Here is a 21,396-nt window from a genome sequence, read left to right as displayed (position 1 = left end):
AAAAAATTAATTTAATAAGTTTTAGCTCTTTTCAACTCTTTAAAACTTTTTAGCACTTTATTACCCACCACTGTAGTCATAGCAACAAGTTAATAAGTAGCTTCTGTGATCTTGTTCTGTTGCCGAGTAGGTTGCTAAGATACAGAGCGGGTTCTGTGGAGACTCAAAATAATAGAAAAGTAATTTGCATTATAGTATAACATATTACAGTAACCTCCATATAAAAGCTTTTCATAAAGGACAAATCTGTAGCATTAGGTCTTATTTAAAAGACAGTTAAATAAAGACTTCTATATAAAGCTGTTTTAAATAGGATTACATTTTTGGTTTTGGATTTTATTTTGACTTTATTGGGTGGTGTTCAGGAAAAATGGGTCTCATGGTTCTGTTCTCCGATAAGCTCTGAGTGTGCTCACTTGTTTCACTCCCGTGTTGAAGAGGTAAAAAGGGAGGGTGAAAGATAAATAGCGAAAGAAGGCCTTGCTTCGTCCTTGCATCATCCAGCTCAGGACAGCGGGTGATGGTATGCCCTCTTTTTCTTTGTTCAAACTCCTCTATCTGCAGTGGCAGAACGAGATGAATGAGATGCTGTAGGTGCGTAGTTACACACAAAGTCTGCATTTTAAACTTCACTGGCTGGGACGCATTTGGTATGATTTATTTATTTAATTTTTTTTGTATGTTTATTTCCTAGGATAGAAAAACAATTTTGTAATAATTAAAAAAAGACAGATTTAATAATTATTTAATTTATTTTCTGACAAAGATGAATTAAAACATTTCTCAGCAGATGTAATAAGCTGCAGCAATTTTTAATGAAATATTTCCCATTCGACAGATTTAACACTGCTCCATCCTAAACTTTTTTTTATGTGCTATTTTCCACCAAAAAAAATTGAAAAAAAAGAAAAAAAAAACACTTTAGCAGAATGCATTTTTATTGGTGGGTAGAACTTTGGTCCACCTGGTATAATATTATTATTTATTTATTAAAGTTTATACGTGATCTAGTCGTGCACATTTACCCAGTTGTGTCTTTTCTCTACTGCTGCTGACCCCTACCTTGACCATAGAGGGCCGTACATAATACATGCCCCCATCTGACACATGTGCAGTTGCCAACCGCTTGTTTTCACCTGCCAGTGACTGGTTCACACAGAAGACAATAATGGGTAAGGCGTAATGAAGAATTCCTTTACCCATTTCTCCTGACAGACATAGCCAATCATGTCTGTGTACACGCCAGACCTGTCGATAACACAGCTGAAATTTGATCGCAGACTTCAGCTGTAGGCAAGCAGTGCTTTACCTGAGCCCCACTAAATTCATTTATTCTTTAATTCATTCATTGTTTTGGACAAAGAGCAGGAATTACCTTGGACAGGTCACCAGATCCCCCATTAAACTGCATTTTGAAATACAAAAAAGCCTAAAAGCAGTCTTGAACATTGTTATGTAATATAATTTACATTTTAAATGTAAATATAATACATTTATATTTGTATTATAAATGTCAGCCATATTATATATTAGAAGCGACGGTAGTAAGGATAAAATGTGCAATTTTTAAAATAAATTGCAATAGAATAAGCTGATGCATTTTGTAAACCAAAAATTCTCTAGACATCATGCTTCCTATTACATTTATACCAGCCGTGTTGCCCAGGCAGAGAAGCTTTTCCTTTACCTCTATTGTTAAAGGAGATTTATGCATTCACTTCCACACAAGAGTCACTTGACTACTGCCCTGAACACCCAGATTGACAGCAAACTGTAATGATCTATTAACCAAGGGGTTAATCAGTTGCCAATGCTCTGCCTCTCATCATTGACTGGGCACACAAAGGTTAGTTGAGTGTAAATACACTGTCAATGATTCTACCTGCCAATGCTTGGCACTTTCTTTCTTGAGCATGCCACAGAACAGATGATCAGAATGAACAAAAGGTCAAACTCGGCGACGTCGGCTCGTCTGCCTTTTGCTCCACAGAGGTCGTCTATTGTTATGATGTTATCGCTCTTAGGTGACTCAGGTGTTTCTTGCGCCACTCGAATCATTGGCCCCATATTTCATTATTATAGTTTTATCATCCTCTGAATCACAATGAGATGAGGGAGAGATTGGGGCATAAAAAAAGGGCAGTGCATCATTTCTGGGTATACGCATTTCTTTCTTTCTTTTTCTATGGAAAGTGCATCAGAAATCACAAATTCAAAGGGAAACATAAAACACTGTAAATATTATTAAGATGGCTTTATAAATATGCTTTACTGACAGCATAGACTCAGAAAACATAAGTTACATTTGTTTATATTTACATGTCACTTGAAAATTAGCAATGTATTATTTTATAAATATAAATAGGAGAAGTGTGGATACTATTCATGCAAAGTTAAACTTAAGCACTGGGAGTTAAAAGGACACCCTATACGGTATTTACTTAGGAGTAAATAAAAAATACACTATATGCACAAAAGTATTGGAACACCCCTTTTATTTTTTGTTTTTGTTTTTATTTATTGAATGTGTTTCAGCAACAACAAATGCTAACATGTGTAATGAATTAATTATATAAAGGAAATTAAATGCTTACAAATTTGCTTTCCTGACCAACATCAGAGTCCAGCTGTAAAATGCACTTTTAACTGAATGGGCACAAATTCCCACAGACATACTTTAAAGTCTTGTGAGAAGTCTTCTCAAAAGAGTGTATTTCATTATAGCTGAAAAGATCACATAGAGGTCACTCTATTTTAATACCATTTGATCATGATCACTGACCATATAGTGCACATCTTGCTTTGTTAGTATTCACACTATACTATGTATATTATTTACTATACATTAAGTTAAATGGGGAAGCTCAGTGGTTAAGGTACTGGATTAGCATTCAGAAGAATTTTTCTAGCCATGTCTTACAATACATTTGCCGTGATTTAAGTGTTTTGACAATGTTGTCTTACTCCTACTTCTACAAATAATTTTTTTTCTTATTTACAATAGTAAGACAATTGAATATTGACGAATAAATGGCAGAGTTGCAGTGATCTCAGGAGCAATGGACATAAAGTTGGAATAAAAAGAAAATAAGTTTTACTTCATTTTTTTTTAAAGGGGGCAGTTTGCAATAAAAAAATATCTAGAATAGGCTGATAAATATTATATAAAATTTTTAGTGTACACATTTTATTATTTTAAACATTATTATAAAATGTATTATTTTAAAACCATTTGAAATATTGGCTTCAGGCTTTTGTACAATGCGGTAACTAAGGAAATAATAATGTTTTGAATTAATAGTAGCTTAATTAAGAGTGTGAAAATGTCCGAGCTCTATTTTAAAATCACAGTCCACAGAATGTTAGGTCTGTACTATATATATTATATTTTTTTAATTATATTTTACATTGAAAAGTTAGCAATTAGTGTTGTTATTAAAGCTGCTAATTATCAAACAAGCTCTGAACTGAACTTGAGCTAATGAAATTATGATATCATAATATATCATGTTGCTTAAAGGTTTCCATTGTGCTAAACTGATATTCTGTATTTTACACATTGTGTATGGGGGTGAATTGTACATTGCATGATGCTGACAGTTAGTGTTAGAAAGTAATTGTCCACGTTCTGATGGCTTCTGTTATTTAATATTTGCTACATTACATTTTAATATAATAATAATAATAATATTGGAATATAGGGTGTGTTCGAAAATCTAGGGAGCTGCCTTCCTATCTTACTGTCTACATAGGCAGCTGCCCAAGTAGAGAGGATTCTAATAAGTCATCGACCCATAAGGCAAGTTATTGGAACGCACTATTTAGCGATAACATCGGGTTTTGCTTACTAAGCTAACACAGTTAGCATCATGCCATTCAAACCAATGGGATGAGGTGGCACAATGCGCTAGCATGTCAAATAACATCTCCCTCTGTGTACCGAAAATGGTTAAACTGTCCCTGACAAGCCCAAACTTGCAAATAAATACACTTGTACATGTTTATACAAATTAAAAATTAATGCTAATTTATTTACGGTTGAAAATAAGTCAGTTCTTTGCTTCACATTGTCCACCATATTTTTTTTTTTTCTGTGAGAAAAGTGCCGCACTGAATGCTGGGATTGCCTTTGCCACTAAGGCAGCATTGGATGCTCACTCGTTCTTGAGTCAAAATAGCGTTGAAATTTTAAGATACATAACTAGTGAGGGTATTAAGGCATCTAGGAATTCAAACAGCCTTCTTCTCAGAAGCGTGCATAGGATGACGTAAAATGCTGTCTATGTAGAGAGCTCACTAGGTTTTCGAACACACCCATAAAGTTTCCTAAAAATATTAAGATGACAAATCTTTCATTCAGGTTTTATGAAGCAAAGCTATAATATTGAATAATTGTTTAACATGGACAAGAGGCCAAAGTATAAGGCAGTTACCACAAGACACTCAAGAAATATCTATTTAGTCCTCCTTTGCAGTTTTTTTCTTATAACATGACACTTTTTTATCTTACATTTTATCTAAATTTTAGGTAATTATCTAAATTATAGGCTATGTTTGCTGCTCACGACACACATGACAGTTGTGCTGTGTAGATGTTTATCAATGTAGCTCTAAACACCACTGAATCAAGAACGTTCGTCTCCTTGTGCTTAATTACCTCTGTTTTCATTAATCCCCTTCTTCAGCTGTTTTTCTTAAACTTCCATCAATATGCACCCTGCCCGAAAGCTGCCACACCTGGGCTGTTACCATGGCAACATGACCCCTGACAATAAGCGACCCTGTATGACACTGAATGCTGCACAATTCCTGATTGGATATTGACTAAATTTTTTTGTAATACATAATAGGATCAAAGGGATTGAGAGGCTTTGCCTGCACCAGAGTCTCTTGAATTCTGATTACCATTTATTTGTAAGCTCTTGTTATTCCGGAATCTGCATGTTAGGAAGAGAGTGAAGCTGAAAAAAAATTAAAAAATAATAATGAAATAAAAAGCTTTAGTCTTTTGTCTAAAAGTCTCAGAAAATAAAATTCACTTAGACATAGGGATAAAGTATTCACAGCTGCACAAAGACTGAGCAAAACCATAGTAATTAAAAGTCCCTCATGAAATCAGGAGATTTATAAACTAATAAAGATTTACATATTTTAGAGATATGTACCTTGGAAAAGTTTATAAATAACTGTTATTAACTATTAGATAGAGTCAATGATTTGTTTTTGAGAACAATGGGGTATGTTCACACTACAGGAAAAAAAAGTGGCCTGAATATGATCTATTTTACCAAATGAACAACAGGTTTCACTTTAAATCTAACATTTTAACTTCTAATTCAACCCACAATTAGATGTAGAACTAAAATCTGAAGTAGGTATGGTGGGCATATCAAAGCTCCAGGATCCTAGGGACCTGGGTTCAAATCTCGCCTCATCACTGTTATGACCAGATAATAAAATTAGTCACCCAATAACATTGAGTACTGGGTAAAATACAAAATGAGCATTAATAAATGACAGGACAGAACAGCACTTGATTAGACATTGTTACATGGCAGCTGCTAAAGTAGTTTGAGCCGTGCCCTTCTACATTGTCATTTTTGGCCAACAGAGGGGACACAGATTTATAATTATCTGCACCTTGTAAGCGTTAATTTGCTTCAGGTGTAAGATTTTCTATATATTACGGTTTCTTTTTTTAACACTTGCCAGCTTCTTAGTTGGCATGCTCTCTTTTCTCTAAATCTGTGATACTACACTGCTCAGTCCGATCTGGTATTCCACTGGTGTGTGATGCCGGTATTCTTTAGCTTTCTGGGACTCACTCTAGTGTTGCAGCCTTTTGGGCCTCGCAAATGGACCGCCCGAAAAAGTGGATAGTCCCAGAGGTGATGTGAAATACTTGGCTGCCTGGTCGGGGAATTGAACCCAGGTCTTTCTTGCTGCCTTATTCATCTTATGTTATCGCTTTATCTTGATCAGGGTTGCATTGAGTTTGAAGATTTAGAAATTGCTTTGTAACCTTTTCCAGAATTATTTTCCGGATTATTATTTTTATGTGACAGTGTACTGCTTGCAGAATCATTTTAGCCTACTTTAAATTCATCAAAATGCTTAATGTAAGTAATGGTTAGAATTGACTGGGTTTGCAGCCAGGGTGTGTCAAGTCTAATTACACCAGATTATCAATTTAAATTAAATGTATAATTGTACTGAAAAGGGGCAATTATGTTTTCACTCAAAGCCAATTGGTATTAAATAACTTTTTTAACTTACATAACATAAATCATAATTTAGAAATTGTATTTTGTGCTTTCTTCATGTGCTATTACCTTTTTTATAAGTATTTAGCTTAAATGTTTAAAATCTAAAATGCTTAAAATCTCTTTCTTCTGGAAGTACCCACACTAGTAAAAGTGTGTTTTTAGTTGTGACATTTCAGATTTTTCTTTCAGCTAGGATAGTTAGAAATGCTGCCGTGCAATAATTAAAATGCCATGTCTGATATGTATGTGCTAAATTTAAACCAAAACAGCTCTTTAGGGTTTGATGTCTATACCGCTGACAAGTGAACCAGAATAGCTGTTCTTTTTTTTTCAGCTGCACTGTCAGCTACTGAAATCTCAACTGCCTTCAAACATATCAAGTTATAAAACATATATGAAAGACAGTAGGATGTATTCAGAGGTAAAAAGTTAAAAGATATGCAAAAAAGTAAGTCATATTACTCTATAGAGTCAGAATTCCATTTTCTGGGTGGAGGTTTATTTATTTATTTTATATTTATATTATATTATATTTATACCTTCCAGCCAACATCCCTTCATGTATCAAAAGCCTGAATAAATTACAGTTATGCACATTAATGACAATTAAAATGTAATGAAAATTATTTACATTTTAAAATAACTCACTGCTCACTGCTCTGCTTCTGTCTGTCATATTATTTTTGCTTTTTTACTAAAAGCTGGGATTGCCTTCACAGATTAGGAATCAATTGTTGCTTTTTTGTTGCTCCATCAAAATATCTGTCTGAATAAGGCATCTTAGTAGGCAGCATTTTTAGGCATTTAAGAAAAACAGCATAGTGGCACAGAATGTAAAGTGGGTGCTGCAAAGAAACATGGTTTCCGAGGTCCTAGGTTTAACACTTAACTTTTCACACATCTGTGTGGCTTTCCTTCAGTTACTCATTTCCTTTACCTTTCAAAAATGCAAATAGTGGATTAGCTACTTTAAATCACCCTTAGTGTAAAAGGCGGTACCCTCTCCAGGGTGTGTTTCTTCCTTGCTCATAATGATTTTGGGAGGTACAAGGTTATATTAGACCTTGTAATTACTACCTTTTGGTTCTTTTTTGCTCTTTGCACACAGTGAAAACTTAGTCCCTAACTCTTGTTTCTGTAGTATTAAAAGTGTGTGTGTGTGTGTGTGTGTGTGTGTGCGTGCGTGCGTGCGTGCATGCATGCATGCATTCATGCTGTTGAGTGTAATCATTGTTTTATTTCAGTTTAATCAATTCACCCTTCACCCCTCCCACTCCTTCTGCTATTTATTATGCATTATTTGCCCTTTTTAAACAATTTGCTACAAACCCTCTCATCTAATTTGGTATTCAGATTTGTTTAATGTTATTATCTCAATTAATACAATGACACATGCTAAATGCACCTCTGTATAATTCCAATGACAAAAAAGCCACCACAGATTTTCCGGCTGCAAAAACCAAAGGCTCCATCTGACTTCTCAAAATTTGAGATACTGTAGGATGTGATACATAGAATCACACAAATGAATAAGAGCCATGCTGGTATATAAACTGTAATTTATTTTTATCTTAGGCAAAGAATATAATGTTCTGAAGCTACATGATTTTGAAGAAATCATACTAACTTAAAAAAAAAAAAAGTATTTTGCAACCGTAAATATCAAAATTTGTATTTAGAGATTGTGGCAGTGCCCAGGAGACAGCAAATATGTGAAATGGCACTGACTGACATTAGATTTGTAGGCTGGTTTAATTTTTTTATTTCGTTATACCTGGTATAATGACAATAAAGATATTCTGATTCTGATTCTGAACTGTACCAGGTTAGGTCATGACTTGCTAATTCAACCTGGGTCTGGTGATATGTACTTCATTCATTTATGCATTCATTTAACCCTCTTTTTTATCATTAAGGCTGCATTTGATTTATGCAATGAAGTTCCTTTGATTCAGTGCATCTTTTTAAAAATGCTTTTTTAAATTTTATGTTTGCCAAATGACCAAAATGAAGAGTGAAGTCAAATACATAATGTAAGTAGTCAAAACATTTACTATTAAGTACCAAGGTTATGATCACCATACCAATGGTTGGAAAGATGAAAGCAAACCACTATGGTGCTCTGAAGCAGGTAAATTTTGGATGTAAATTATAATATACCATCTGGTAGTCTGATGAAGTAATCTGGATTAGAAACATTTTAAAACTACAGCATACAATGAAATTTGTTAAAGCAGCAAGAAGGCCAACATATTATGATGCACATTCTTTAAAATAAAACAAGCACATGATGATGTGATTTTGAGTGTTCCCTTACACTGACTGATCAGCCATAAAATTAAAACCACCTCCTTGTTTCTACACTCACTGTCTATTTTATCAGCTCCACTTACCATATAGACGCACTTTGTAGCTCTACAATTACTGACTGTAGTTCCATCTATTTCTCTACATACCTTTTTTAGCCTGCTTTCACCCTGTTCTTTAATGGTCAGGGCCCCAACGTTACCACCACAGAGTAGGTATTATTTGGGTGGTGGATCATTCTCAGCACTGCAGTGTCACTGACATGGTGGTGGAGTGTTAGTGTGTGTTGTGCTGGTATGAGTGGATTAGACACAGTAGCGCTGCTGGAGTTTTTAAATATCATGTCCATGCACTGTCCACTCTATGGATGGATAATTTTAGTTGGTAGACTGTTCTCAGTTCAGCAGTGACAGTGAGGTGTTTAAAAACTCCATCAGCATTGCTGTGTCTTATCCACTTATACCACCACAACACACACTAACACACCACCACCATGTCAGTGTCACTGCAGTGCTGAGAATGATCCACCACCCAAATAATACCTACTCTGTGGTGGTCCTGTGGGGGTCCTGACCATTGAAGAACAGGGGGTACATATATACATAAATATGTATATGTAATATTTGGGGAAAAATTACCTTTACTATAACTTAGTTCCCTGTACAAAGTACTAATTACAATTTATAGACATTGTGGTTAATGTAGACAAAATAAATAGCAAAAAATCTTAGTCTGTTTTGTCTTACTTTCAACTAAAAAGAATACAATACCTGCATTTAACAATGTGTTTTGAATCCTTGGTTTTCAGTTTCAAACCTGTTTGCTTGCTGTTGCTTTTTCTCTGGATACCTTTTTGAAGATGAAAGCATTTGCTTTGATGTATTTGAAATGCTCAAAAATGCTTGAATTTTGAAACTTGCTGGAGTCTAGTCCCACACCTTCCATTAGGGAATGCAAGTGAAATATACAAACATTTTGAATGGTTTTACAAGCCTTGACATCATTCCGTGTGATGCCCTGAATAATGACATTGGACTTGTGGCCCTTAAACTGCAGCAAATACACACATTCAGTTTATCATGCACCTGAATAGTCTTTGTTCTCTTTTCCATGCAAATTTAGCTAGTTAACCAGCTATTAAATGAGAGGCATTCATTTTTCCCAGCTGTCCAACAGGTTTCCATAATTATCTCTTTACTTTTAGTCAATTACATTTTACTTCCTTTTCTGACAATCCTTTCTATTTTGGGAAGTGCAGTAGGACCTCGGGGGGGAATTGAAATGAGGAGCTCTGTTTCTGGCAGGTCGCCCCCATTGTCTGCTCGCTTAACTTAGTCTACATTAATCTCTGTAGCAACATGATAGAACTAACTGCATGTACAATACTACATTTGTTATAACAAAGTTCTGTCTACAGATCACAGAGACCATGGTTGGATGGTACATTGTGGTACTAGTCTGCTGTGTCCAATTCCCTCTAATAGCTGGCACCCTGAAAATGAAATGATCTTCTATTTCATGAAGCAGGCACCTGACTGGCTAAACACATGCAAACTGATATTTTGCTCTGTCACTGTGCTGCAAGCTTTTTGCACCACAGGAATCTGGCAAAGCTCTGAATTTAAAGTAATAGAATCCAAGAGAATGAAGTGGTATGTTCATATATAAAACTACCAGGAATAGTTTTCATCTTTGCAAAATTGTTTTAAAGATTTTATTCACCAGCTAGACAACATAAGCTAATCTGATGTGACAACAGTTAATACTAATGCTAAATACACTGATCAGCCATAACATTAAAACCACCTCCTTGTTTCTACACTCTGTCCATTTTATCAGCTCCACTTACAATATAGAAGCACCTTGTAGTTCTACAATTACTGACTGTAGTCCATCTGTTTCTCTACATACTTTTTAACCTGCTTTCACCCTGTTCTTCAATGGTCACGACCCCCACAGGACCACTACCACAGCAGGTATTATTTAGGTGGTGGATCATTCTCAGCACTGCAGTGACACTGACATGGTGGTGTGTTAGTGTGTATTGTGCTGGTATGAGTGGATCAGACACAGCAGCGCTGCTGGAGTTTTTAAATACCGTGTCCACTCACTGTCCACTCTATTAGACATTCCTACCTAGTTGGTCCACCTTGTAGATGTAAAGTCAGAGACGATCGCTCATCTATTGCTGCTGATTGAGTTGGTCACCTTCAAGACCTTCATCAGTGGTCACAGGATGCTGCCCATAGGGCGCTGTTGGCTGGATATTTTTGGTTGGTGTATTATTCTCAATCCAGAAGTGACAGTGAGGTATTTAAAAACTCCATCAGCGCTGCTGTCTTATCCACTCATACCAGCACAACACACACTAACACACCACCACCATGCAAATGTCACTGCAGTGCTGAGAATGATCCACCACCCAAATAATACCTACTCTGTAGTGGTCCTGGGGGAGTCCTGACCATTGAAGAACAGCATGAAAAGGAGCTAACAAAGCATGCAGAGAAACAGATGGACTACAGTCAATAACACTTATTTGTGACATTTTTTTTGGCTATTTGGTTTAGCGCCACTTAGTGGAATCACATACAATAACAGTGTTACAACTGCTTGGAGATTGCTCTTTTCTGAGCATGTATTAAGAGAGAAAGAGAAAGTTCACACCAAACGTATCTTCATTAACATCACTACATTTAACTTCCTAAGTGTTTCTCTGATCTACAACATTTTGCAGGGACCCTCTCCTTGTTTATACACATTTATATCTGACACAATGCTTCAACAGCTTTCTTATTCCTTGTTTGTCAAATTAAACTGAATGTAATAAGGCAACACAGTCAGACAGATTAAACACATAACAAAAAGCAGTAATAGCAAGCAAACATTTTGTAATAAATCAAAACAAAATAGGTATGCCAATACATTTTTAATGTTAAAACTATTTACACTTTCCAGACATTAGTCTTAAACTATAGTTTTGAAAAGCTAAGGTTTAACATATAAGAATGTAATGATGGTATCATTCTGTTACAGTATGTTGCATATTTATTTTACAATGAATGAACCAATGCCTTAAACTCTCTTAAGGCACCCAATGATGGGCAATAAAGGACAGTGATTATGGGCGATAAAGTAGTTTTTATACTGTGCTTCACCAATATTCTTTCAGTGCTTAATACAATGTGCTTTCCAGATGTCCTTCAACTGCAAAAAACAACTCCTGATGAATAGCTCTTTTTGTGAAAGTCCTCAGATAAAAAGACAGAAGTGCTTTTAGTTGCTGAAATAACAATAGTGATAGAGACTTTACCAAATGCAACTCAAATGCAGAAGATAAAGCAGCCTTTCAATGAAACACTGTTTGGCACTTCTTGAGTTTACCGTTGTCACATTTCTCCTGCATTAACAAGGAAACTATCTAATGGTTGATCAAGACAACAATACAAACAACCAGTATGATGATTATCTAAAAAGGATACAAGCATTACAAATGTGTTATAATTACATGACAATAAAGGCATTTTTCGTAATTCAGACAGCATCTTTGAGTAAGGTTGAATTATCAATTGGCAAGTTGATGACTAGTGCAAATTGTTACGGTTATATGCAATACTCCAACAAACCTAAGGACTAAAAACAATTATGCATGGAACATAAAGAAAAATAAATAAATAAATAAATAGACTTGTAGTGTCGATTTTAGATTTTCTGTGACATTTTACATTAAGCTTTACGAGCATTATTTACAGAGTTAACATTGACAAGTTTTAAACAATGAATTTCAGCATTGTGGTTGCTAATATTAAATAACTAAGTAATAAAACATTTTTTACATCATGCTCTGCTATGATTGCCCTTGCTTTTTATTGTTTGGGGTCCTAGAGAACCTACAATGTGTGAGTCAAAACATGAATGTGATATGTCCTAATAAAATCATCCATACACATGATTTCTGCCATGAAATACATACCTGCAAAAGTAACTGTACCACATAATTACTAATTTTATGTTTTATATGTTTTATGGGGCATACATACATGTACTGTAAGTATACATGTAAGTATACCAATATATCCAGTTATAACCACGCTGTTTGTTCTTTATGGTGTCTTCAGTTCTTTCGGAATCAATTACTACAGTATATATGACTGAGATCTTCATACATGGACAGCCTGGACATCACAGTTGAAGAAGAACCATCAAACTGCATCAGACAACTTAATTTCCATCAAAGCAGGCAGGTAGGACAAATTTCACTTGGCAATAAGAGGCAGCAGAATTGAAGTCACACAATTTTGGTCCTTTGGGAATTCTCATAGAGGCTTTAACATATAAAATGACGTTTGATGTGCTGACATAAAAAAAACAGAGGTCAGGTTTGGTTTTTGACATCCATGATTCCAGCCCACCCTGCGCTGCTCTTACCAATCTCTCAACCACTGTGACGTACTGGGCTTGTCCATGACTAAAGAATGAATAAAAAATGCAATACATTCAGCAGGTTCATGTTGTTTTTTCTTTTGATATTAAGTGTTCAATACCAAAGTAGAAAGGCTGACAGTGGCCTGGAACACTGGATTTGTATCTGTATTTCATGTGGCTTCTGTCTAAATTAATAGATATAAATTGTCTTAAAGCCTAGAACTTTCAAGGTAACTGGATTGGCCCAGCGTATGATATTTGCCAATTATCAGAGCTCTGATTAAAGTATTGCATTAAAAAGGGAAAATAAGAATAGTAAATGCTATTGTACACCGACCAGGCATAACATTATGACCACTGACAGGTAAAGTGAATAACACTGATTATCTCTTCATCACAGCACCTATTAGTAGGTGGGATATATTAGGCAGCAGGTGAACATTTTATCCTCAAAGTGGATGAGTTAGAAGCAGGAAAAATGGGCAAGTGTGAGGATTTGAGCGAGTTTGACAAGGGCCAAATTGTGATGCATCTCCAAAACTGCAGCTCTTGTGGGGTGTTCCCGGTCTGCAGTGGTCAGTATCTATCAAAAGTGGTCCAAGGAAGGAACAGTGGTAAACCAGCGACAGGGTCATGGGCAGCCAAGGCTCATTGATGCACATGGGAAGCGAAGGCTGGCCTGTGTGGTCCGATCCAACAGACGAGCTACTGTAGCTCAGATTGCTGAAGAAGTTAATGCTGGTTCTGATAGAAAGGTGTCAGAATACACAGTGCATCACAGTTTGTTGCGTATGGGGCAGCAAAAGGGGGACCAACACAATATTAAGAAGGTGGTCATATTGTTATGCCTGATTGGTGTAGATTATTGTACTTACTTAGAAAAGTCTTTAGCACTGTGAATGGCATTTTAACAGATTTTTTCCTATAACCTGATTCATGACTTTTATAGGAGTATGTGCAACATTTATAGAAATTCTAATGAGAAGGATCTGCTTCAGTAATTATGAAGTAAAGCAGTAAAAAACTAAGATATTATACATAGTAATCTCCTCCTGGACAGCTGATATAAAATATGCAGATGTGCATTTGAATACCATTTTATACAACATTTTATATATACTCAACACCTTTAAGCCAATAAATTAGTAATAAACATATTATTTTCATCTAGTCGGCTTGTTAACTTGCTCACATCAGCTACTTAAAATTGGTTTGGATTCTCCTAAATCACTTAGATTCTGAAATTAGCTAGCTGGCTTGCTAACTTGGCATAACAAAAGTCCTTAAATTCAAATGGCATAATGCAGAATACAGTGGCAGAGCACTAACAACACTATTAGCAGTGCACTAATTTCAAACAAGATTTGGTACACTTGTGTATGGTACATGACAAAGCCAAACTAGTTAATGTAAATTTATTTCATTATTCTGTTAATCACTCTAAGTAATTCTGTCCATATGTTAGACTAAATTTAAATGTATTTTGACCAGATTGGTTGGATTAAAAGATGCACATATAACAATACATACAAGAATTAAGTACTAAAATGTATTTTTATCAGCGATTATATGGTGGCTGGAGAAGTCCAAATTGTGTATTTGGTAATATTTATGTTTTTAATGATGGTAATAATGTAGATGTTTTCAGATTGTTACAAAAAATAAAATATACTTAAATTTTTAAAGATAAATGGACTAATAATGAAGATATATTTCTTTAATATGATTCTATGTTCAGGGTTTAATATTCTCATAATTTCGTTTACATTTTAAATGAAAAAGAAAATACTACTACTACTACTCGTACTACTACTACTACCAGGGGCGTAACTACCAGGGGGGCAGGTGCAATGGGGCTTATGGCGGAGGGGGGCCCTCCACGACATGAACTCAACCCTCCACCGCACTGCCCCCCCATTGGCTGCAATCACCAGGTCGTTATTATTATTTTACAATATTGTAGCGGCAATATGTGAGTGACATTCAGCTCAGCCAATCAGAATGCAGCACCCGGTTTATATATGTGTTCGAACGTTCTGCAGTTAGTTAGTTTTGTATACGAGACTCGCCGTATGGCATCGAACCCAATAGGTGGTTTGGGTGCTGGAGCTAGGCAGTCTAAAGTGTTGTAATGCTCATTGAAGTCCTGACTAAACAGTGAACTCTACCTTGTCGTGTGGCTTTATTCCCACAACTCCAAAACTGCACGCAGCAAAAGACCCGTAGCATCCCCGCCGGACGAGCAACACTCGCAGCGGCTAGGTAAGCCGACACTCTATATATATATATATGAAATTTGTTGATGGGGGCCCAAAATTCTTTTTTGCACTGGGGCCCATGAGCCCCTAGTTACACCACTGACTACTAATACTACTACTACTAATAATAATAATGGTGACTGCTGAAAGGTCATGTATGTAAAGAGCCAAATAATTATGTCATCAATCATACAGCTATACTGGGCAATTTCAAGTGTATCTAGAGTCAGTACAAAAAGTAAATATCACAATTCTTTAGGTCACCCTCAGAGTTGCTTGCAGTGACAAGTTTCTACTAAAGAGGTCTCAGATTCTTAAATCCTTAACACTTAGTATATTCCAGCTTTAAATTTAAAACAAATAACAGACCAAAATCTACTTTAAGTACAATCTAAGCATGGAAAAGGGTGACTGACTGAAAAATGTTTTATCCCCAGGTTTAGTTATTTCTAATGGCATCAGAAAGAGCAGATCAATAGTGTAGCATTCACATCAGATTACAGCAAAGCTAAATGGCATCTAAAAGGTATCAGCTTCTAATGCTTTAGTGTTTCTTTTTTTCTTTTTGTCTTCACAATTAATGTTCAGTATATATCTGTGAAGCACTTAGTACCTCAAGCGGTGTAGTGGCTTCAGCAGACCTGTAAATATTTCATCCCCAGTCCAGCATATTTTTACTTCGATGATGTTTGTTGCTTAGAAAAAATGTCACTGCAGTTGATAACATCAAGTGGTTCATTTGGCAGTTTCTGTAGCTATTGATTCCTCTTTATTAATCCATTAGTCCATCCCACTGCAGTAGCAATCGTAGATATGTGTCTAGATGGTGTGCTCCCTGCCATTATAGAAAAATGTAAAGAAGAGAGTCCACACTGTTTTCCAGTAGCATGGTCTTTACAGTGGATTGTCGCTTGAACAAAAAGACTTATGGGAAATCTGGACCCTGTTAAGTACAGATTTCAGATGCTTCTTTAGGTTTATTTTGTTGAAGTGAAGTGTAACTGTCAGTGAAGAGTGCGTTATTTTACCTATTCATAAAATGTGGCATGTTATAGAAATGATGTAAGCTGCATTAACTGTCTGTTAAATATTTTCTACAGAGAATGCTTATTGAGACAGACAATGAATCATTTTTAGTATTTTTTTGTATAGCTTTTTATGTTTTCTTTCTTTACAAGTTCAAGTAGTTTCTTTTTTAGAAAAAACAGCAAAATTGGCAACTTCTATAATCTACATTTCTAAACTACCATGGTGCAGTAAAACAGCAAAACCTTTTACTTTTTTTCTTGGAATCAACATCTCCTTTAACCTCACATAGGCCATTGAATACTGACATGATTTTTTTCTCTTTTAACTACTACTATTTATAATTATAGTACTTGCAACTACAAGGTAAATTTCAATATATGTGTATATATTTATATTCTTTTAAAAAGCATATAGTCCTTTGGTCCCTATTTCCTAAGGAATGATGCACTAAATAATCCTGGATTACCATGTTTCTATTCCATCCCTCTTGAACATCTGTATAGGCACAAAAACCAAAATGGCAGCTGGTGCATGTGTGCTATGTATTTTATTTGTGTCTATATGTATTTAATATCAATATTAAGCAGTATTCAAAATATGAAGTGCTTTTGATGAGTATCAGCCTAAGTGCAAACAGGTTGTGTATCTACATTTTGTGTGTTTATGGCTGTGTGTGTAATTGTGTGTGTGTGTATGCATGCTTTGAGCATAATAATGTGTCAAAAAAGATTCTTCCATCTTGTCTAAAAAACAGCAGCAAAAAAGTTGGTCTCTGCAAAAATCTGATTTCACCAATGCCAAAGCAGGGAAAAAGGAAAAAGCCAAAGGATAAAAGTAAAAAAAAAAAAAAGAAATTCTCGTTTCTTCATTCACCGGGTGTGACATCTCTTAATGATTTCCCACAGAATCAAAGGACCGATCTTCTTTCATGTGGCAGAGCGAAGAGAAGGAAATCTTTTGTACGTATACTCCACTTGTAAAAATAAGGTGTTGTAGTCATTTATCCTGTACAAAAAAAAAAAAAAAAAAAAAAAACAGAAATTAAGAAAAAAGAAGAATTTATTACATTTTCTGCACATATGCAGTTAAAGTCAAAAGTTTACACACATAATGGACATGTACAAACCACATTACATTATAGAAAAAGTTGGGACAATTCTTTGAGTGCAATAAAAAACAAAAATGGGATTTTTTAAAATTAATTTTAAACCTGTATTTAATGAACAAAAGTGTAAAGAAAAGCTTTCCCATCTCCCATCCCATCCAGCAGCATTTTTTGCACACGACCGATGTTTGGCTTCTTTGAGTTTGAGGCTGTATTTCATGTTGCAGTAGTGAACTGGGTTAAGTGACAATGGTTTTCCAAAGTACTCTTGAGCCTATCTGGTTATAATGATCGTAGCATGATGGTTTCTAATGCAATGCCACCTAAGGGCTCTCAAAATCCTTTTCACAATATTATGTATGGTAGATGGTGACTGATCTAAATTATGTTTTTTGAATGAATTGACAAATCTCTTACAACAATCCATCTTTGTTTGCAAAGACTGAACCTTTGGAGGATCCTTCTTTAATACCCAGTGATTCTCTCGCTTGTTACCAATTCACCAGCTCATTGTGAAAAGTTTCAAAATGGTGTAACCTGAATATTCTAAAAACTTTTTGCTCTAATTTTGTCCCTTTCCCAATCTTTTTTAAATGTGTTTAAGACATCACATTCAAAATTTGTTTATATTCACAAAACACAATCATGTTGGTCAGGCAAGACAAAAAGTCATTTCTTTGTTCTTTTGTCAGTTAAATAAATGTTCAATAAAATAACAACACATTCTTATTTTGTTACATTTTACTAAATGCTTCAATGTTTCCTGATAAAAGGGTTTGTATTTTATGGCATCTTTTGGATTTTAATCATTTTTTGGCATAGCAACCTTTAAGCCCATGGTCACATAAAACTCATGTAAAACTTGACAGTAGACAATGCCACCCATAACCCGGCAGCTTCTTATTTATGGCAGACCTGTTTTATTGTGATTTTATATGATTATATTTGATCATCTGAGCAAATCTGCTTTACCATAAGGTAACAGTTTGAATTTCATTTACGGCATTGGCAAAGGACCACTGTTCCATGTGGTTTTTAATGGGTGCAGTAAAACCAGCCTTATTTATGTGGACACAAAGAGGTTACCAGCTGTGGTCAATAATAATCATTACCAAGGAATTAGGAGGTAATTTCACAAAGTTAAATGACATTTTAGAATGTTTTACACCAACTAATGAATAATCTAATGTACTGCATGTATATTTTTACCCAGCAAATAGAAAAAAAAAAAAACAAACAAACAAAAAAACTGTGTGTAAACTTTTGAATTTAACTGTAGGTTTAAATAAAGTGAACCAGCTCTGCACAGCAATAATAACAGCCAACACTGAAACACCCACAACACAGAGTAAAAACAGATATCTGTAGCTATTTCAAGGTATATAAACCTAAACTGGCAAGGGCTTACATTTTTATAGACTCTTTAAACTGTTCGTATTGAACACTTACTTTAAATTCATAACTGTATCTATCTTACACCAGCCAGGCTAGAGTTATCTAAAATGTTATCTAAAATGAATGAGACAGACAGTAAAAAGAAAGATGTACACACAAACAGATGAACACAACATGAGGGCAGTGATGGCAGATGACTGAACTTTAACTACACTCATGATTTCATATAAGCAGTAAGCAGCATCATAAAAAGACATCTATACTAAATTACATTTGTAAAAACCCATGGGTGTAAAGACATGTTCAAGAATGTTTTCTCAATATTTGGTGGACTGTTTTCTATTTTGTAGAAAATGTGATATGTAATATGGAGTTACATTAGTGTATAAAAGAATGTGTATATACAATATGATTTGACCCTGAGTCCTATATCCAGAGTCAATAAATGAAGTCAACAGCAAGTTTAAATGATACAGATTATAAGATAGCAAAATTGTGCATGATCCATGAAACTATTTATTAAATAAAGTAAAATCTGCTAATTTAAACATTGTAACCACTCACTCACTTTTTTACCCGCTTATTCAGTTAGGGTCACTGAAGCCTATCCCAGCTTTTCAATGGGCGCAAGGCACACAGTAACACCCTGGACAGGGCGCCAGTCCATCGCAGGGCAGACACACATACATACACACACACACACACACATTCACCTATGGGGCAATTCAGTGTCTCCAATTAACCTGACTGCATGTTTTTGGGATGTGGGAAGAAACCAGCGCTCCCGGAGGAAACCCCAGCAGACACGGGGAGAACATGCAAACTCCACACAGAAAGGACCCGGACCGCCCCGCCTGGGGATCCAACCAAGGATGTTCTTGCTGTGAGGTGACAGTGCTACCCACTGAGCCACCGTGGCGCCCACATTGTAACTTACACTAACTTGTTTTCTTTATGGCTGACTTGCATTTTGGAAATGATCATGAATGTAAAACATTAAAAAGTGTTTATGCAAGACTAAGATTTAAAGGTCTTGAAAGATTTTTTTTTTTTTTTTAATGGACTGCCTGAACAAATGTAAAGAATTTGGTAACTAATGCACTCCATTGCAGTGCATATTATTGAAACCAGGTCCAAGTTCTCGAATGGCATAGTTTTTGTGTTTATTAAATATAGCTTATAATTTACATTTACATAGTATCTAGTTGTTGTTAAGACTCCCTTTTTTTAGTTTTGGGAATTGATGCCTTTAAATTCTACAAAGAACTGTGCAAGAATTCTATGCTTATTCAGATGTGGCAAAAAAAAATGATACCCATCCATCATACCTGAAATTCTCTCTCATTTAAATTAAAAACTGACAAAAATGTATCAATTATACTTAATGTTACCTTGAATAGAACAGAGGCACGCACGCACGCGCACACGCACACGCACACACACACATTTGACAAAATGACAAAACAGGAAGCAATTATGTTAAGAGTAAATAATTATCCTAAAAAGTTTGTAGAAACATATACAGTATGTATACAGTATATGTAAACACTGACATTTAACTATATAAACATGCCTGTTAGACAAATTATTTATTCAAAGTTAAGAAGCCAGTAATTACCCTTAAAAATAATAGTATGACTCGAACGCAGAAAAACAAGTTACATCACAAACAAAAACAATCAACTTAAACTTTAATTATTTGTTCTTTTACCTCAACAAATAATACACAAAACTCCCCTGCTAAAACGCATGAACAAGACTTTTAAACTAATCAGAAAAAATAGTCTAATAAAAGAAAAATTTAACATCTTGGTAAAAATTCATCATGTTGTATTTGGAAAAGGAACAGTTTTATGTGATCCCAAGAACCCCCTACCAACAAATGTCTGGTGGTAGTAATGTATGGAGATAAGATTATCATGATATGGTCTGCTTTTCTGGAAATGGTACATTTTGAATTTGCCTGATGTTGACTGTGATACCATTAACCAATACACTAGAAAAATTCTCCTGTATTTTTTTTTTTTAACAACACAAAAATGCCAAAGCCAAAATAACTCAAGACTTAATTTTATATTAAACATAAATATGTCCTAATGTATGTCCCTTTAAAAATGTATAAAATATTTTAAAATTGTGAGTCCCTAAAAAAACATTCCTGGTTTGTGAAGAGATTAGGCAAAAATAAACCACAATGCAAAAACCTAATTAATTTCTACCAATAATTGTCTCAGAGATGTAAATGCCAACAATGGCTTTGCAACAAATACATTATAATAATGTTACTAATTTTTGGGGTGCCTGAATCCTACTCATCAATTTAATAACAAAAAAATAATAATAACAAAAACATTGTTGGAATACATTTTTGCATTCCAATTCTTGCTGCTCAGATCTTCTACTCCAGGGTCGTTTGCTAAGTCTGAGAGAAGAAGCCCTGCAAAACCTTAACTGTGCACGGGAAGAAACTCATCATACACAGACCGTCAGAGTAAACTTCCAGTTTATTGTATAAAGTAGCAGGTTTATATAGCTGATGTGTATGTGTATATGAGAATGTGAGCCTATGTCTAAGCTTAGTGGAATTCAAAAGATAGACCACAGAGAGAAT

General features: G+C 35.1%; 1 protein-coding gene across 5 annotated transcripts in view; it reads right to left on the bottom strand.

Annotated features, from left to right (window-relative positions):
• Positions 1 to 16,815: 16,815 nt before the first annotated feature.
• The window catches only part of celf6 (CUGBP Elav-like family member 6), a 237,279-nt gene continuing 232,698 nt past the window's right edge, over positions 16,816 to 21,396 (bottom strand). For all 5 annotated transcript variants that reach the window (XM_063005170.1, XM_063005176.1, XM_063005175.1 and 2 more), the window contains one exon: positions 16,816 to 17,290. The gene's annotated coding sequence lies outside the window, so the exon portion shown is untranslated. The remainder of the gene's footprint in view (positions 17,291 to 21,396) is intronic.

This window comes from Trichomycterus rosablanca, chromosome 11, assembly GCF_030014385.1.
Source record: "Trichomycterus rosablanca isolate fTriRos1 chromosome 11, fTriRos1.hap1, whole genome shotgun sequence".
Lineage (NCBI taxonomy): Eukaryota > Metazoa > Chordata > Actinopteri > Siluriformes > Trichomycteridae > Trichomycterus > Trichomycterus rosablanca.
This window is presented reverse-complemented; position numbering and strand designations above follow the sequence as displayed.